At 38.6% G+C, this 18738-nt stretch overlaps 1 long non-coding RNA gene across 2 annotated transcripts; it reads right to left on the bottom strand.

Annotated features, from left to right (window-relative positions):
* Nucleotides 1-197: 197 nt before the first annotated feature.
* Nucleotides 198-1838, bottom strand: LOC108832138 (uncharacterized). 2 transcript variants are annotated; one of them, XR_008939816.1, is made up of 4 exons: nucleotides 1824-1838; nucleotides 1329-1710; nucleotides 1033-1219; nucleotides 198-964 (listed from the first exon to the last, which is right to left on the bottom strand). It is a non-coding gene; the product is annotated as an uncharacterized LOC108832138 (long non-coding RNA). The 2 variants fall into 2 exon arrangements; XR_001946458.2 differs by lacking the exon at nucleotides 1824-1838 and having other exon boundaries at nucleotides 1329-1772.
* Nucleotides 1839-18738: the final 16900 nt, after the last annotated feature.

Genomic DNA, 18738 nt, shown 5'->3' with positions numbered 1-18738 from the left:
ATATATGATTTGAACTATATATTTAGGGTTATAGTCTAGATATATAAAATAAAAGCTTAAGATTTAAAATTAACTTTTTGTAATTATTGGATAGTATAAAATTAGGATTTTTTAAATTTAAGAATTGATGTTACAAATGTTAGATTGTTAGATTTAACAATAAACTATAAAGTTATATAAGTTATGAATTTGAAAAGTTTGATAATTGCAAATGTTCATTTTGAATTATATTATTAGTGTTGGATGTTGAAATTTAGGGCATGTTTAGGGTTTAACAAACTAACCAAAAAAATTGTTTACACTAAACAAAAAAAAATCTAAACCTATCTTCATGGCCACCTCTTCTTTGCTCACGACCACCACTTTCTCAACATCGTCCAAATTCACCAACTGATACAGTGTCTTTAAAGTACCTAATGTTGAAATAAAAGCCAATCTCGTCTAACCTAGAAACAGAACCACAAAGCACAAGTCTCAGCACATATATAAATGACATACAATAAAAACATAAGCGAAAGAAAAAGGAAACTCGCCTTTAGAGTTTAGGGATCAAGAGCAAGTAGGAAAGCTGGAACGATGGCCTCTATAAAGAACGAAGATAAATTCAGAACAAAAAATACTATCATGTCACACCAACCTCACCTGAAAACTGATAAGTGTTCCAGTTCCCCCTGGCATAGTAGTCTCGGCCACATAATAAGGCCGTTTCAGAACATTCAAAGTTCACAGCTTTAAGAAACAGAGAACATATTCTTAAAACAGAGAATATAGTAAGGCTGTTTCAGAACATTAAAAAGTTCACAGTTTTAAAAAACAGAGAACATGTTTTTAAAATAGTGAATGTGAGTGAGTGAGAATGAAAGAACAACAACCTCGACTTCTCTGATCTTGTATCTATCTATCTGTCCTGCTTAGAACTCTGAAGTTCATAGTCTCAAGATCCGGCACTACATCAAAATTCGAGCTATTCCAAAAAGTTTAGATAAAGATCACAAATCAAGAACAGAACAAAACAAGAAGCTATAAACTAACCATACATGAAGGCTTCTTCTTAAACAAGGTCAGCAACACAGCCCTGAGGACAAGACCGAGAAGAAGGCCTAAAACGCCAACCATTTCTTCTCCACAAGACTGAGGGCCTAGTACCTAACCGATCATGCAGGTTACTCAAGAAGTACTGCCTCACTAGATAAGCCGCTTTATCAGTCTCTTGTCAAAACTACAAACCAACAAATTAAGGAACCAACAATCAACCACCAATTGCATCAAAGCTAGCACCTTTTTGAAAACTAAAACGAACCCAAAGACAGAGAAATCGAAAACCGAACCTAGAAAGGCCAGACGTGAGGATATTCAAGTGATAAACACATCCTTCATCTTCACGAGACGACGCTAGTACTCCCTGAGATCGACTGAGTCGCCGCGCTTGAAATAGACCTCGACGAGGACCAACCCTTCGTCGTGCTTACAGAGGATCGACTTGAAGAATCTTCCTCGGCCTAGAACATCCTTGAGGACGAGATTGTAAGAGGAAGGCAAGTCGTGCAGGTAGTACTCCGTCGCCGAGACTTGCGATTTTGTTCCCCATCGAAAGACCTTTTTTAGAATCGAATTGTTATTCCTTCGATTTGGGTTTTAGCATTCAACTGGCGTTTGGATGATTGGAATCAGTTGGCCCCGGCCGGAGAGAGATACACGAAGAAGAAAAGTCTGAAACGAGAGTAGGGTTTCTGAGTTAGACTTTACATAAAGCTAATTCATATGTTTTTCGTCGATTAATGAAATAAGAAGAAAAGAAAAAAAACACAGAAGAAAAAAAAAACCTGGAGGATAAAGAGATCCATTAAAGTATGAAGAAAAAAAAAGTAATTTTTTAACGAAACGAAATATTTTGGTGCCGAATCCAAATTTCCTAAGTGTTTTTGCCTCTAAAATAACTTTTCATCTATTATAGTATTTTATGTTTTCCCGCTAAATAATTTTTTTTTTAGCGTAAATTTAGTGCTACGACATAGTCGTGTTCTGATTTTTAATACTTTTAATAGCATTTCGTGAATTCGTGCTATCACAAACTGCTACCAATATTCATATTTTGTTATAAACTAAAGAGAATGTGGAGAGTGATTTGTGAGAAAGTTGTGTGTATTTCTTATTAGCCAACACCACAATATATAGTGGTTTGATACAAGGGTTTACAAATGCTTTACAAAGAATAAAATCTACACATTGATTACATTGACTACATTGATGTCATAGAGAAGACTTGGTCATGGTGATAACTCCAAGGTTGACTGAGTCTTCTGATCTCGGTCCGGTTTGTAGATGAACCGATGTAGACCGGATGTAAACCTCCTTGCACTTCCTCTTGTATATGTTGGACTTGTATAGTACTTGGTTAAGTACTTGGTTATGGTCCATCCACACAATGAATTTTATAACACTCCCCCTTGGATGCCATAACCATATGAGTTCATAATATGCTTAATGTTGCCTCATTAAAACCTTACTAGGAAAACCCATTGGGATAAAACCATAGTTAAGGAAAAAGAGTACAACACATACTACTCCCCCTAATTTGAACATCACTTGCTGAATAGATGTTCATGGATTCGTTACTTGAACAATCTTGTATTGTTCGGACATATCATGTCTCTTAGAATCCTGATGGTACTTTAGAAAATATACCACTTTGATATCGACCACTTTAGTACTTTAGATAAAATGTACTATTTTATACTCTGGTCGTTTTGATTATGGTCCTTGACCAAATCACTCTTATATGTCTTTCCATAATATTGGCTGGCTAGTACTTTAGATCCTTTGTATAATATGGATCATCATTATATCAAGTATGAGCTACTTAGCTCTCTAGGACTGATGGATATGCCTTAGCTTTATGAGTATAATATTATTTGCCATAAACAACTTTAAACATAGGTCATGTCGGTTAGATCATGATCCTTATTTACATATGTCCATAGATGATCTATGATTGATCTGAGACATTGTCAATCTTAGTGTGCCGGCAATTCGTACACATATATATATATGGACGATTGGACTGATCTAGGCCGGACACGGTCATGACATAGAATTGATCTAATTGATCCTCAAATTTATGTCTAATGACATCCATGATCTACAGCTTTATCATGGACCAAATCTTATAATATGGTCGGACCCGTTGGGTCGCATATGGACGCATAATGCGGTCCTACACCTTTTGTTCAAAGATGAACTTTGATCTTATAGCTTATCTTTATGATAGCTTATTCATTCATACCACAGTTTGGTTGGTTCATGCTGAGAATTTTGACCAACCATAAGTATTACCAAAATTTGGCTAATTTGTGGTGATGGTCTATAACCTTTCTAAGGTTTCATGAATAACCATTTAACCTATCTTAGGCTGGTTAGTATAACACAAGGAATTTAAAATTCCTCTATAGACTGATTTGAACTGTTCTTATAGAACTCTTCATTTGCTTATATGTAGCAATTTAATTTAATCCCGGGACAGCTCTGTTCATGCGAACTTCTTTTCTCATCTTATGATTCTGAGCTTAATACATTTTGGTAAACCTTTTAGGTACCAATAATATTATTATCATCCAGTGAGTCATGTATAACATACTACATCTTTTGAATTTCTTCCAGACATTATATGTAGTGACATATGTAGTATTATCCACCACTTTGGATTATATAGACCTCCCTTGGTCTGTCTCACGATTTTATCCTTCTTTCAGGATTTATCTATTCACTGGGCATCATATGGCGTTTACATATTCATGGCCAATTCAATACGCCTTTAATTTGTCACTTTAGAACCCCACGTTTCTTTCTTTATTCATTATTATGAGTACTCTTACGTGGGTTCATGATCCTCGATTCATTATTCATGTGCTACATATTCGCGCTTTTTCTTATGAATGTATTGTGTCGACACATTTATATATATATGGTTTCCTTCCAGACATCAAATAATTCATTGAGATCTCATCATTATCAATGCCTTCAGTACCATGAGGCCCGGCGTCCCGAACCCCAAGTGTTGATACTGACGGCATAGCCATTTCGGCCTTGTCTGGAAAGTCTATGACCTCGGTTTCTTTTTGAACCTTTCTTTAATTTCCGAGGTTCTTTTTGGAACATATATTCGGTCTTATATTAGACTCTGTAGCAACTTGGTTGTGTCTTTAAGACATCAAAACCGTGTGGTGCTAAGCTGGGATGACATAGTCATTCTTTCTCGGGTCAATGTGTCTGGCATTTTATTTTGCTATCATTGTAGCATATGGACGTCTATAAATCTTTTCTAGTCCGAGGATCTTTGCCAAGACAATGATGGTTGATACCATTCTTTACCAGCTTACTACTTCTCCTTTCAAATGTTGGATATTGGGATTCATAAACCCTATGTAATCCTTGTTCCTTGGCCTATAATTAAATCACCCATTTTGGCTCAAGGTTTCTTTTAAACTTATGGAGAAAGTATATTCATAATATATATCCAACATATATTCCCAATCCTCCTTATGAGATTCTAAGATCATATGATCTTTAGATGGCACATATATTTGTGGTGGATTCATTCATAATATTCTTAATATGATATATGTCTGGACTCATGACCCGTATTAGTCTGAGGTGGGAATATTTATTATCACTTATATGGCCTGATATAATATCTATGGCCTGATGCAAGTTAATCTTTTATAACTCATGATGTCCCCAAGCATATGGACTTTTAGATTTTGAACCTTATAGGTAATGGTCATAATATCATAAATTCAACCAATATGTAATATGGTTGTGGACCATGTTTCACGGATTTTAGTATGGTCATGTATCATGGGATTTGTCCTCACTCCCCATCATGAACATACTCTAATTTGTGGTGCTTGGGACAATAAATTCCCTTGTGCATAGATATATATTGCACAAACGTGAGATCTTTTGGGATAGCTTTTGTGCCCTTAAATCTTTGCATCATAATTCAGATGGCTAAGTATGGTAATCCCATCTAAGTGATAAGTTTCGTGGGTCAATCAAACATGATTATGATTGCCCTGGCTATTTGCCTATTATCATATTGATCGTTAGATCAATAGAGAATGTAGTCTCGACCACTTAGGCGATTTTAATTTAGGTAATCTTATTCGCTTTTTCCCATTGTTGGAAACCATATTTTCTTCTTAATTCAATGGGTCTTATAGGGTGAATATAATGCCTTTTAGGCAATGCCTTGGTCGGACCATTTTTCCTTTCTTTCAAGGAATGTCCAGTTGAGTTCAAGAGTATATTATGCATCATAATAGAGCCTGGATGGCCGAGCATGTCGTGCCATATGTTAAAGGCTTCTCTGAACTCTTTGGAAAGTGATTTGGAGTATTAACCCACAATCATATTTATCTTGGTTCAAAGAAGGCCTATAGATATAGTAGGCATAGTCTCTAGGACTTTCCTTTGGCCTTGGGCATTTTCATAAATCATAAGGAATTCTTTCTTTCCTTTGCCCATAGTTTCAATATATAGACCATTCATATGAATGTCTTTGAAAGTTTGATAAATTCCACTTTGATTTATGGGGAATGTAATGCATCAGAGATTTTTCAGATGTGTGCCTTTAGGCATCATGAGGTTGGACTAGCCATGACCTTGAAAAATATCTTTTGTCTCTTAAATTAATGTGGCTTGGTCCACTATAGAGAACAAAGATAAAGTAAAATGATGTCGAAATCTAATTGGCCTCTTTAAGGCAATATGAAGTCTCGTATTCAAGTTGATCAATCATTCTCATGGTCGAAATCATTCGCACCTAGATGGACCCAATGGGCCATAGGGTTCTATCCCTTAATGCTCTCCTGGTAGAGTTCAACAAGGTGTTTGGGAGTTTTACATCGGTTGGCCCAATGATTATTCATCCCACACTGATGGCAAGCTGATTTGGTCGAGGCATGGGTATTAAAATCGGACTTATTCCCACGGACTTATACCCACGGCTAGGTTGATAACCTTGGCCTCAGCCTCGACTAATGTTGTAGGTGATATCCACACACACCCTTGTCATCTTTCATGGCCTTTCATATGGCCATAGTTTGACTCTTTTCATATGGCTCTGTGGCCGTATATGCCTTAGGCAATTATTTAAAATCCAGGAGGCCTCATCTCACTATTCCTCATGAGTAACTCATTATTTTGCTTAGCAAGCAACAAACAAGAGATTAAATTTGCATATGTGGAGGAACCCTTTTCTCGGTATTATTGCTGAAGCAAAACATTGCTTGTGGAATGTAGAGAATTTCTTCTCTAACATGTCAGCATATGTGATAGTCTCTCCACACAGTTTCAACTATGAGACTATCATGAATAGAGCCGAGTTATACTCATCCACAGACTTATAGTCTTGGGTCTTTAGGTCCCTCAAATCATATAGGACCTTTGGTAATAGCACCGTATTATGGTGATCATTTCTGGATTTAAGTTTTATCCAAAGGTCGAGAGGATTCTCAATAGTGAGATATTGATCATTGAGACTTTCAGTAAGGTGATGGCGTATGGTTAAGAAAATCGCCTTGTATCTATCTCAAAAGTGAGAAATTTAGATTCAATCACCAAGATTTAGATTTCAAGATGATTTTCAACATCTGAATATTTAACATTTCTTTCACGCATCAAGCCATAATTTATATGATTTAATAATAATTTAATAAGTCTTCCCCCAAATCATATAATATATTTGCTTTAAGAAATTCTAGTATGACAATGATCAATTGATCACTGCATCTAGTGATCCTTTTAATTATAATTCATATTTGTATTGATTATATATATGTATATAATTTCATATAGGGTTTCCAAGCCCTTTAGAATTTTGAATAAGGATCAATCATTATTTTAAATGAGATCAAGCAATATGGATGAAAATTAATCACGATGGTCGAATGATAAATGCATGGCTCAAGAACTAATCGGATGTATGTTCTGTCCTAAGCATTGGACCGAAAATAATATGAATGTGATTCTTAATGCATGAGGATATTTAGTTTTCAAAGATCATAAAATAATAACTGATTCCTTCCCCCTTTACCAGGTAAACCAAGACAAGAAAATTTATAATTTTCAGCAAATGTCTAAACCAAATTCAATTATATTTTCAATCAATTGGTTTCAAGGAAGGTTTATATTTTAATAAAAGCAAGCATGCTTAATTCTTAATAAAACTATATGACAAGAAGATGCATGGAAATGATCAGTTCATGATATGTGAATGATCTAACTATTTACTTATCCATGTTTGATCGGTTTAAACAGGTTTATAATTTCAATCAAAGCAAACATGCTAAGTTTAAATGAAAACCGATTTGGTCTAATTATATGCAAGCAGAGAGAATCATTTAGATGCAAGCAATATGCAACAAGATTACTATATAATTTTAATCATCAATTTCAGGCATATGGTAAAAGATCAATATTAACTATCAACTTATGTGATCAATATTCAATATGATATGAAATCTATTCAAGGGTTGTTCAATTATTTAGCTATCAACATATATGATCAAATGATTTCATGCATATTTATTCTATCTTATTAAAATCAAGACTATATGTTATGAAATTTTTATAAACATTTTCAGTAAAAGATATGCATTTAATAAAATCAAATATGCATTTATAAAATCCGATTTTGCATTTATAAAAATCATAAAACTTTTAACAGTTACAAAGTAAACATCAATATTCAAAGATATGCAATGATGGGATTTAATTTCGATTTTATTTTTGGTTGACTGGATTCATGGTTTTGATCTTTGGATTTTCGATTTTGCTGGTTGAAAAACCAAGCAAGAGGTTTAAGGGTTTTGATGGTATTGATAAACGACTTATACAACCTGCTGGAACAGCTGGTGATGCGAATGAACAAAGGTTTGATTATTGGTTTCAATCCTTTAGACAAATCCGGATTTAAGGCCGGATCATATAGGAGAAAGGTAGAGCCGATTTATGGCTTACAAACCAAGAAGGGGATTTAGGATTTAACATTTTATTTTATAAGAATTTTATAATCAAGATTCATATAGATCTTCACATATTTTAATCTGATTTGAGATACTTAGAACCTTTAGAGTATTATAACTTTTATGGATTAAAATAAATCAGAATCAAGTTTCTTATGGATCAATGGATCATAGAAACAAGATTAATATTATGGATTCATATAGATCCTTAGATTTCTTTTCAAATATAATGGTGTTCTTAGATTTTATGGATAGATTAGTTTACCATTTTACACCACAAGAATCTGTATGGGCCACCATGAGAGAGAGTTGATCCACAGATGAGCTGGTTGAGAGAGAGGTGGAGGAGCTGGCCGGAAAAACCATGAGTCGGCGGCGTGGATTGTATATGCTATTCACGATGCGTCAGAGATCGGATCGACAAGCCGTCTTCGGCAACGGATTCCTCTCGTCTTGGGCTTCAGTTTGATAGGTGGATCGTCGTCTGGCTCCACAGGGTTTGAGAGATACGGCGGTTTAAAGTTACGCCTGAATTTAAGATTTTCTGGCCGGAAAAGATGGCCGGAAAAGAGAGCTCAGATGGAGAGAGACTTCTCAGGTGGAGAGTACTATCGTGCTGATAACGTGTTATAAACTAAAGAGAATGTGGAGAGTGATTTGTGAGAAAGTTGTGTGTATTTCTCATTAGCCAACACCACAATATATAGTGGTTTGATACAAGGGTTTACAAATGCTTTACAAGGAATAAAATCTACACATTGATTACATTGACTACATTGATGTCATAGAGAAGACTTGGTCATGGTGATAACTCCAAGGTTGACTGAGTCTTCTGATCTCGGTCCGGTTTGTAGATGAACCGATGTAGACCGGATGTAAACCTCCTTGCACTTCCTCTTGTATATGTTGGACTTGTATAGTACTTGGTTAAGTACTTGGTTATGGTCCATCCACACAATGGATTTTATAACATATTTCTTGTAGTGTTGTGACTAATTATATTAACAAGAACATTGGAATATCGGAGTAGTGGAATAACCCAATAACCAAATAAATATTGCCAACTCACGTTATATTTTTGAAAACTAAAAAACGATAAAAATAAATATAAAATAGTAGTAGAAAAACTTTTTAATATTGTTTTTTTTTACGTCAAACAGCTATTCTATTAGTCAAACTTGAGGTGGTCTAGGCAACCAGATCGGAATAAAACAACCAACAAAAAGTAACTCCCTATGGAAGGATCTAGCGGTTTTAGCTAAGAAATCTGATTGCGAGCTCAAAGAACATGGATGATCTCGAAGTCCGGGAAATATATTAGCAGTGTCTCTATCCTCTCCAATTCTGTTGAAAAGCTCGGCCACGCAGAAGATTCCTTTAACATTGTCATCAATTCCTTGCAGTCCGTTCCAAATCTCTGGCATTTAGAGTGTTGAAGCATATTTTCCATTGCCCATCGCAGCGCCTCCACTTCCGAATGCAATGATGATTCACGACGACTCAAATTACGGGTCCTCATGAGTTGAATATTTCCAGCATTGTCCATCCAAACCCATCCACATCCACATCCAACTTTTTAATATCGTTAACGCCATCAGTTAAATCGTAAATCCTAAATTTTAAATCTTAAACCTTAAATCCATGGATAAACTTTAAACTCCTGGGTAAGCCTTAAATCCTTGGGTAAATTCTAATATGTCTTCCATTGGGTTTAAGATTTATCCAAGAGTTTATGGTTTATCTAAGGGTTTAGGGTTTATCCAAGAATTTAAGATTTATCCAAGGGTTTAAGGTTTATCCAAAGATTTATGAGGATGGGATGAAGATGGATTAGGAATCAAACTCGCCAAAATGGCGAGTTGGCCATCATGCTTGGTGGCGAGTTGGCCATGTTTCTTGGTCCAACTCGTCATTTGGCGAATTGGCCATGCTTCTTCGTCCAACTCGCCATTTTGGTGGGTTGGGGCTCGTCCAACTCGCCAAACTTGTTGGTTATCTTGTTGGGTCCAACTCGTCATTTTGGCGAGTTGGGGCTTGTCCTACTCGCCAAAATGGCGAGTTGGCTGGCTTACTTGGCCTGATTCGTTTGTCCAGTGAGCTTGTCGATGTGTTCGGACAATTGTACCTCTGTGAAAAGTGATGAAAGAAAGGGTAGACTCTAAAACTCAAAAGATATTAAGTCACTAGGGATAAGTAAAAGAAAAAGTTTAGCTCAAGAATGTGAAAAGTCTTGGCCCCCAAATAAAAAAAAAGAGAAGAGAAAAAAAAGAAAAAAAAAGGAAAAAGAAAAGAATAAAAGAAGGGGCTAGCAAAGGTTAGTATGAGCTAATAAGTATTTAAAAGTTGAAAATCCCTAGTAGACATCAAAAGAAAGAAAGAGTTCTAAGTAAAAAAAAAAATGTTCTTGAGTGTTTTGGGAAATCTTTGGGTGAGTGAAGAGAGTGAGGGGTTTGGCATTGGGAATAAGGGTGTAATTTGTATATTTGGGAAAAGGGTAGGACAATGGAGATTGAGCATTGTATGCATGAGTTGATCCTTTTCTTAGATATATTATGTGCAATGTCAAAGCTACTTTGTTTTGAGAGTAAACCACCTTGAAAGATCACATTTAACCTCTTGATTCATTTTGCACTAAAGTCTTTTCTTACCAAACCAAATGATTTAGACCATTTGACCATTTGCAAGAATTCACTTATGATTGTGCTTAATGAATGTGAGAGTTGGTTGATTTGTTATTTGTGGATTCATGATGATGAGTGTAGAGATCAAAGGAGGTAGGATAGGCCTTGAGAAGTTAGAGTTGGAAATGCTTTTGCTCTTGCTATTTGATATGATTATACAAGGATATCATGTTGATGGCTAAGAAGAGTTTCTTTTGGTGATGAACTACCACTTTCAAGCTTCTCCCTTTTGATTGTTTTGAAAAATTACTTGAGGACAAGTAAAGAACTAGTGTGGGGGAGTTAATATCTCATGTTTTTACAGGTTTTTAGATTCATATTTTAGATTACTATAAGTCATTTTAGGTTGCATTTATGTATGTAGTGCATACATTTGTCCATTTGCATATCATAGGGGCTGGAGTGCACAATTGGAATATCTGGGGTCAATTTGAGAGGTTATCTGAGCAAATTACAAAGTTTGGGGCAGAAATAAAAGATCACGAGAATGCAGGGACTATTCTGCAATTCCGGGAGGTCTATTGTGCAAATCCAAAAGACTGGGGGCCAATGCGTGAATAATCAAGACTCCGGGGACCTGTTCTGAAAATAACCAAAAGATCACCATTGGAGCTCACGAGCTTCACGATCTATGATCTGAAGATGGCAACGACGAGGTTCGATTCCGGTGACATATAAGAAGGCTCGGATTGTATTATCACAATGGATGAGCTTGTGCGGCTGTGGGCTATGATGGAGACGACGAGACAACGGCTCCGATCTGTAGGCTTGACTCGCCGTGGATGAAGCTTGGTCGTGGTGAGGCTCGCGAAGGTTCATGGCTGAGGGAGACGACGACTGGAGCTCTCGATTGGTCTGTACCCGACGGAGAAGCTTGTTTCACGGTGGAGAAGCCCGTGACCAGAAGCAACGAAGAAGCTTTGCGTGGAGGAAGACTCCGACTTGGAGCCGTGGCGAAGATGACGAGCAGCTGAGCACCGGTGCTTTAACGTGGGCTTGATTCCCACGAGATGGTGAAGCTGAGAAGAAGACAAAGTTGATCCAAGGCGGAGGTGAGAGCTCAAGACCGGGTAGAACCCACCGGGGTGAACAACTCGCTCGTAATTATTTTCACAAGAAAGGACCGGGTGATAGGGAACAGGTTGAGTAACCCGGGCGCAAGAGAAGAAAAATAACCTGATTTTATTTGGTTGACCGGTTTAGTCTCGGTTTGACCGGTTTAATCTGAGTAAACCAGGACGATTTTGGACTCCTCTATATATATTTGTAGACCTAAAAACCCTAGTTTTATCTCATTTTTTTTTCTCTCTAGACTTTACCTCATTTTGTAAAAGCTTGAACCTTTTGATTATCTAAGGAATTTCTTCATCTTATATATTGTTTCTCTTAATCATTTACATGATTAGCCTTGAATCTCATATGGATTTGAGGTTTCTCATGGAGATTAGGGAGTAGACACATTTTGAATTCATGGATTAGGGTGATTAAGGGTGATTAGTGAAGATCTAGAGTGTTTAATGTTAGATCTACTTATTTCTTTGCTTGTTGAGGGTTCTTAATGCTATTTTAGTCTTGATCATACTAAAATAGATCCTTAGACATTTTCTGCCCGAAAGGTGTATGATGAAATGTCTGAACCAACTCTTCAATGCTTTTAATGCAATTTGCCAAAGAGATTTGTTGTTAAAGGTGTTAAGATTGCTAGTAGACTTGTCCATAATGATTGCTTTAGTAATATTCAACCGAAGAGATTTGATGCTTGAGTTACTAAAGCAAATGAGCATTCATCTTGAGAAAGAGCTTGTTTAGTGTTGTGTCTAGGCATAAGGAAGTGTTGATTTGATAGTTTGCCACTCTATCTTGGATCTTAGTCACCGAAAATCAAGTCCCTAGTTCCATGAATCCACCTTAGCATTTGATTGAGTTCTTACACTAGTTTCTAGATTGGATTTGAGATCACCTTGTTCATATTAGTAGGTTCTTAGCTTGTTACCATCATCCATCTTCTCGTTTGCTTAGATTAAGAGAGTTTGTGTATTCTTGGTGCTATATATCACTAGTTCTATGTGGTTCGACAACCTTTCTATACTATCATTTGACTTGGGAGCCTTGAAAACTTCCAATATCAAATTGGCGCCGTTGCCGGGGAACTAGTAGAAAAGAAGTTTTCAAGGCTCCCAAGTCAAATGATAGTATAGAAAGGTTGTCGAACCACAGAGAACTAGTGATCTATAGCACCAAGAATACACAAACTCTCTTAATCTAAGCAAACGAGAAGATGGATGATGGTAACAAGCTAAGAACCTATTAATATGAACAAGGTGATCTCAAATCCAATCTAGAAACTAGTGCAAGAACTCAATCAAATGCTAAGGTGGACTCATGGAACTAGGGACTTGATTTTGGGTGACTAAGATCCAAGATAGAGTGGCAAACTATCAAATCAACAATTTCCTTATGCCTAGACACAACACTAAACAAGCTCTTTCTCAAGATGAATGCTCATTTGCTTTAGTAAATCAAGCATCAAATCTCTTTGGTTGAATATTACTAAAGCAATCATTATGGACAAGTCTACTAGCAATCTTAACACCTTTAACAACAAATCTCTTTGGCAAAGTGCATTAAAAGCATTGAAGAGTTGGTTCAGACATTTCATCATACACCTTTCGGGCAGGAAATGTCTAAGGATCTATTTTAGTATGATCAAGACTAAAATAGCATTAAGAACCCTCAACAAGCAAAGAAATAAGTAGATCTAACATTAAACACTCTAGATCTTCACTAATCACCCTTAATCACCCTAATCCATGAATCCAAAATGTGTCTACTCCCTAATCTCCATGAGAAACCTCAAATCCATATGAGATTCAAGGCTAATCATGTAAATGATTAAGAGAAAATATATAAGATGAAGAAATTCCTTAGATAATCAAAAGGTTCAAGCTTTTACAAAATGAGGTAAAGTCTAGAGAGAAAAAAAATGAGATAAAACTAGGGTTTTTAGGTCTACAAATATATATAGAGGAGTCCAAAATCGTCCTAGTTTACTCAGATTAAACCGGTCAAACCGAGACTAAACCGGTCAACCAAATAAAATCAGGTTATTTTTCTTCTCTTGCGCCCGGGTTACTCAACCTGTTCCCTATCACCCGGTCCTTTCTTGTGAAAATAATTACGAGCGAGTTGTTCACCCCGGTGGGTTCTACCCGGTCTTGAGCTCTCACCTCCGCCTTGGATCAACTTCGTCTTCTTCTCAGCTTCACCATCTCGTGGGAATCAAGCCCACGTTAAAGCACCGGTGCTCAGCTGCTCGTCATCTTCGCCACGGCTCCAAGTCGGAGTCTTCCTCCACGCAAAGCTTCTTCGTTGCTTCTGGTCACGGGCTTCTCCACCGTGAAACAAGCTTCTCCGTCGGGTACAGACCAATCGAGAGCTCCAGTCGTCGTCTCCCTCAGCCATGAACCTTCGCGAGCCTCACCACGACCAAGCTTCATCCACGGCGAGTCAAGTCTACAGATCTGAGCCGTTGTCTCGTCGTCTCCATCATAGCCCACAGCCGCACAAGCTCATCCATTGTGATAATACAATCCGACCCTTCTTATATGTCACCGGAATCGAACCTCGTCGCTGCCATCTTCAGATCATAGATCGTGAAGCTCGTGAGCTCCAATGGTGATCTTTTGGTTATTTTCGGAACAGGTCCCCGGAGTCTTGATTATTCACGCATTGGCCCCAAGTCTTTTGGATTTGCACAATAGACCTCCCGGAATTGCAGAATAGTCCCTGCATTCTCGTGGTCTTTTATTTCTGCCCCAAACTTTGTAATTTGCTCAGATAACCTCTCAAATTGACCCCAGATATTCTAATTGTGCACTCCAGCCCCTATGATATGCAAATGGACAAATGTATGCACTACATACATAAATGCAACCTAAAATGACTTATAATAATCTAAAATATGAATCTAAAAACCTATAAAAACATGAGATATCAACTCCCCCACACTAGTTCTTTACTTGTCCTCAAGTAATTTTTCAAAACAATCAAAAGGGAGAAGTTTGAAAGTGGTAGTTCATCACCAAAAGAAACTCTTCTTAGCCATCAACATGATATCCTTGTATAATCATATCAAATAGCAAGAGCAAAAGCATTTCCAACTCTAACTTCTCAAGGCCTATCCTACCTCCTTTGATCTCTACACTCATCATCATGAATCCACAAACAACAAATCAACCAACTCTCACATTCATTAAGCGCAATCATAAGTGAATTCTTGCAAATGGTCAAATGGTCCAAATCAATTGGTTTGGTAAGAAAAGACTTTAGTGCAAAATGAATCAAGAGGTTAAATGTGATATTTCAAGGTGGTTTACTCTCAAAACAAAGTAGCTTTGACATTGCACATAATATATCTAAGAAAAGGATCAACTCATGCATACAATGCTCAATCTCCATTGTCCTACCCTTTTCCCAAATATACAAATTACACCCTTATTCCCAATGCCAAACCCCTCACTCTCTTCACTCACCCAAAGATTTCCCAAAACACTCAAGAACATTTTTTTTTTTTACTTAGAACTCTTTCTTTCTTTTGATGTCTACTAGGGATTTTCAACTTTTAAATACTTATTAGCTCATACTAACCTTTGCTAGCCCCTTCTTTTATTCTTTTCTTTTTCCTTTTTTTTTCTTTTTTTTTCTCTTCTCTTTTTTTTTATTTGGGGGCCAAGACTTTTCACATTCTTGAGCTAAACTTTTTCTTTTACTTATCCCTAGTGACTTAATATCTTTTGAGTTTTAGAGTCTACCCTTTCTTTCATCACTTTTCACTCCCAAGATCAAACTTTACAACACTCACATCCCCTCCTAGAAGCTAGACAACATGAGTCTCAAAACTAGCAAATAATGGAGACCAAGCATTGTCGATCCCAATACTCTCAACATTATGCACATGTAAAGCTTTCCAAGAAGACCTCACTCAACAATCAATGATGGCATGAAAGGAGGGAAGGGTTTTAGGGAATGGACTACCACTTGAGTTTGTCAAAAAGATTGGCAAAATAGGTGAGACAACTCAAGTGTGTATAGCCATGACTTAGTACACAAAAGACCATAAGCAAGAAGCATTAAGTTCATTCAAGTCAAATAAGATTGGAGTTGGCTTCAAAGATGAGAAGTTTCAACAATCAATGAGTTTCAAGAGGAGTTTCAAGGCTCGAAGTCTACAAGTTTTCAAAAGAGTGCTCAAGCTACTTGTCATGATTACAAAGGGTATCAAATTGAGTACTTAGCATGAGCTCTTTACAAGGTTGACTCCCAATGCATGAATGCAACCTATATGCTTCTAGACTCAATCCTAAAGATGCAAATGATGCAACTGAATGCTTCTTAATTTTTTTTTATGCAAATAAGAATGCAATGCATGAGACTCATGACAAGAAAACAAAACAGAAAACAATGTGAGATAGTAGACTCTCCCCCAAACTTACTTCACACAGTCCCTTGTGTGATAGTAAGCTCAAAGAAGAGATCTAAGAGAAAGAAATAAACATGATAACTAAATATGTACAAGGTTGGAGTGGCACATACTTGGAGTTATAGGCTGAATTGGGTGGTAGAGGACCCTTGGCGTCATGTTTGTTTCACCGGTAGACATGGGCTGAAGTGGAGGAAAGAAGACGGGTGTCTAGAGTTGCAAGGCTTGGCCACCTTTCTTCACTTATCTAGCTTTAGACCCAACCTGAACAACCTCAACCATACTTATTAAACAACTTAAAAGAAAGAAAGATAAAGAAATATATACAATGGATAAACATGGACTTCCTCCCAAGTGAGCTTGTTTTAAGTCTCTAGCTTGACTTTGTGTGCATGCTAATCATAGGTATCAAAGGGCTGAGCCGATGCACCTTTGGTCCTTGTGGGAACCGAAATTCGCACTGTCGATTTTAGTTAAGTTAAAACGTAGGAAAACTAAGTTGACCTAGTTTTCCCCGAGGATCCCGGCTATCTGCTGGGCCACGCACGACAGAGTTAAGACAAGTCTAATTTGAGAATAAATACGCAAAATAAGTAGAGCAAAAAGAAAGAATCTTATTTCCGAATCTGCGGAGAACGTTTGGACAACAGGTCGAGATCTCGGCCACGAGAGCTGTCGATCGTCGCTAGTCTTAGAACCTAGATCTAACCTAGTTGAGTCGCAGCTCGCTAAAAAAGGAAATAAGCGCCTAAGTTCTAAATTGCTCTGGGGTGGTTTCTTTCTTCTGATTTCGGATCCCCCTTCCTCTGCTCCTAGCATTGCTTATATACTCCCATATGACGGTCTATCCTTGGTGGGCTGAGTCTGCCGTGGGCTGGACTTTTTCCATTTTCGTCGGCTTTCGTGTTTATCGGGAAAGTTGACATTTATCTTTTCGGAAAGTTGACATTTATCTTTTCGGAAGTTTATCATTTATCTTGTCATGCGAAGATAATTGTAAACCGTCGCATCTATCCCTTTAGAAAATCGTAAACTGGTCGTCCGATCGGAGTTGGTCCCTTTCGGGCCGCATTCCGGGCTTCCGCTGTTTTTCTACGATTTCTCTGAAAGGATGCTCCTACTTGGATGTCGAGTCTTTCGGAAGATCTTCGATCCATTGCTGAGATGAATGGTGTTGTACGATAACCATCACCGTTTTATACGAAGTCTTCCTATCCGTTGACGTCTTAGGGGTTTTCAGAAATCCCGGAACAGAAAAAGGAGTTTTATTTATAAGGACTCGGAAAGTCGTGAAACACGGATTTCTGGCGACCCGGAGGCTTGGAACTTATGCACGAAGACTAGCCGTCCGACGACCCGAGCGAGCACGGGGCTAGCCGCCCGGCGACCACGGCCAGCACGGGCGCTAGCCGCCGGCGGCCACGGCCAGCACGGGGCTAGCCGCCCGGCGGCCACGGCCAGCACGGGCGCTAGCCGCCGGCGGCCACGGCCAGCACGGGGCTAGCCGCCCGGCGGCCACGGCCAGCACGGGCGCTAGCCGCCGGCGGCCACGGCCAGCACGGGGCTAGCCGCCCGGCGGCCACGGCCAGCACGGGCGCTAGCCGCCGGCGGCCACGGCCAGCACGGGGCTAGCCGCCCGGCGGCCACGGCCAGCACGGGCGCTAGCCGCCGGCGGCCACGGCCAGCACGGGGCTAGCCGCCCGGCGGCCACGGCCACGTCCGGTGTTGGCTGCTCGGTTCCTTCGGCGCGTTCGTGTTCTTTGCGTTTTTAGTTTTCCGTAGGTTTTTTCCTTGTGTAGAAAATGTTTCTAGCAGTTGATTTCGAGACGATGAATCTCGAACTTAATTTTTCTTAAGGTTTCTCGATTAACAATTAGTCTCTCGAGGTTGCTTTTACATCTTTCATATTTTTCCGAGATTTTCGGACATCGATTTCGTCTTGACCGATTTTGACCCCAACAGTTAGCCCCCCAGCTAGCTAGGAATCGTAGGGTTTGGAGATCCTAGCTTGCGGTATGGTTCATGAGGAAAGAATGGAGACGAAATCGTATCGAAGGTCGGGGTGAATAGTAAAATTTTTTTTGCCTATAAGTACTTGTGAATTTTTTACCATTCTTACTTCACCCAAGAATCTCAAGCTAATCTCTCTCTTGCAAATTCTCTCTCTACTTTTTAAGAAAAGAATGACTTCAAGATCGAAATTCTCGAGGAGGCAGTCTCACTCGTCTTCGGATAGTTTTCACGCTGAGGAAGAAAATCCGAAGCCCGAGGTTTCAGAGATCAACAGGAACGCGTACTGCGACGCTGTCTTTGGCACTGATGCTCCCCTTCCCGTGATCCCGATTCCCCGGCGACCTCTGAGGGCGCGTGGAGAAGTTAACTCACCGAGCGAAGTATCCCCCGAATATCTCGAAACTCTTCGAGAGTTTTATGGGGTTCCGGAGGGAGTTGTGTTTCGCATTCCCTGCGGGAATGAGAGTTCGGAGCATCCTCCGGAAGGTTACTTTACTTGTTACGAGGCGTTCTTGACGCAATGTCGACTGTGGTTCCCAAT

This window comes from Raphanus sativus, unplaced genomic scaffold (genome assembly GCF_000801105.2).
Source record: "Raphanus sativus cultivar WK10039 unplaced genomic scaffold, ASM80110v3 Scaffold0228, whole genome shotgun sequence".
Taxonomy (NCBI): domain Eukaryota; kingdom Viridiplantae; phylum Streptophyta; class Magnoliopsida; order Brassicales; family Brassicaceae; genus Raphanus; species Raphanus sativus.
Note: the sequence above shows the minus strand (reverse complement) of the source record. Positions and strands in the feature narration are given on the sequence as shown.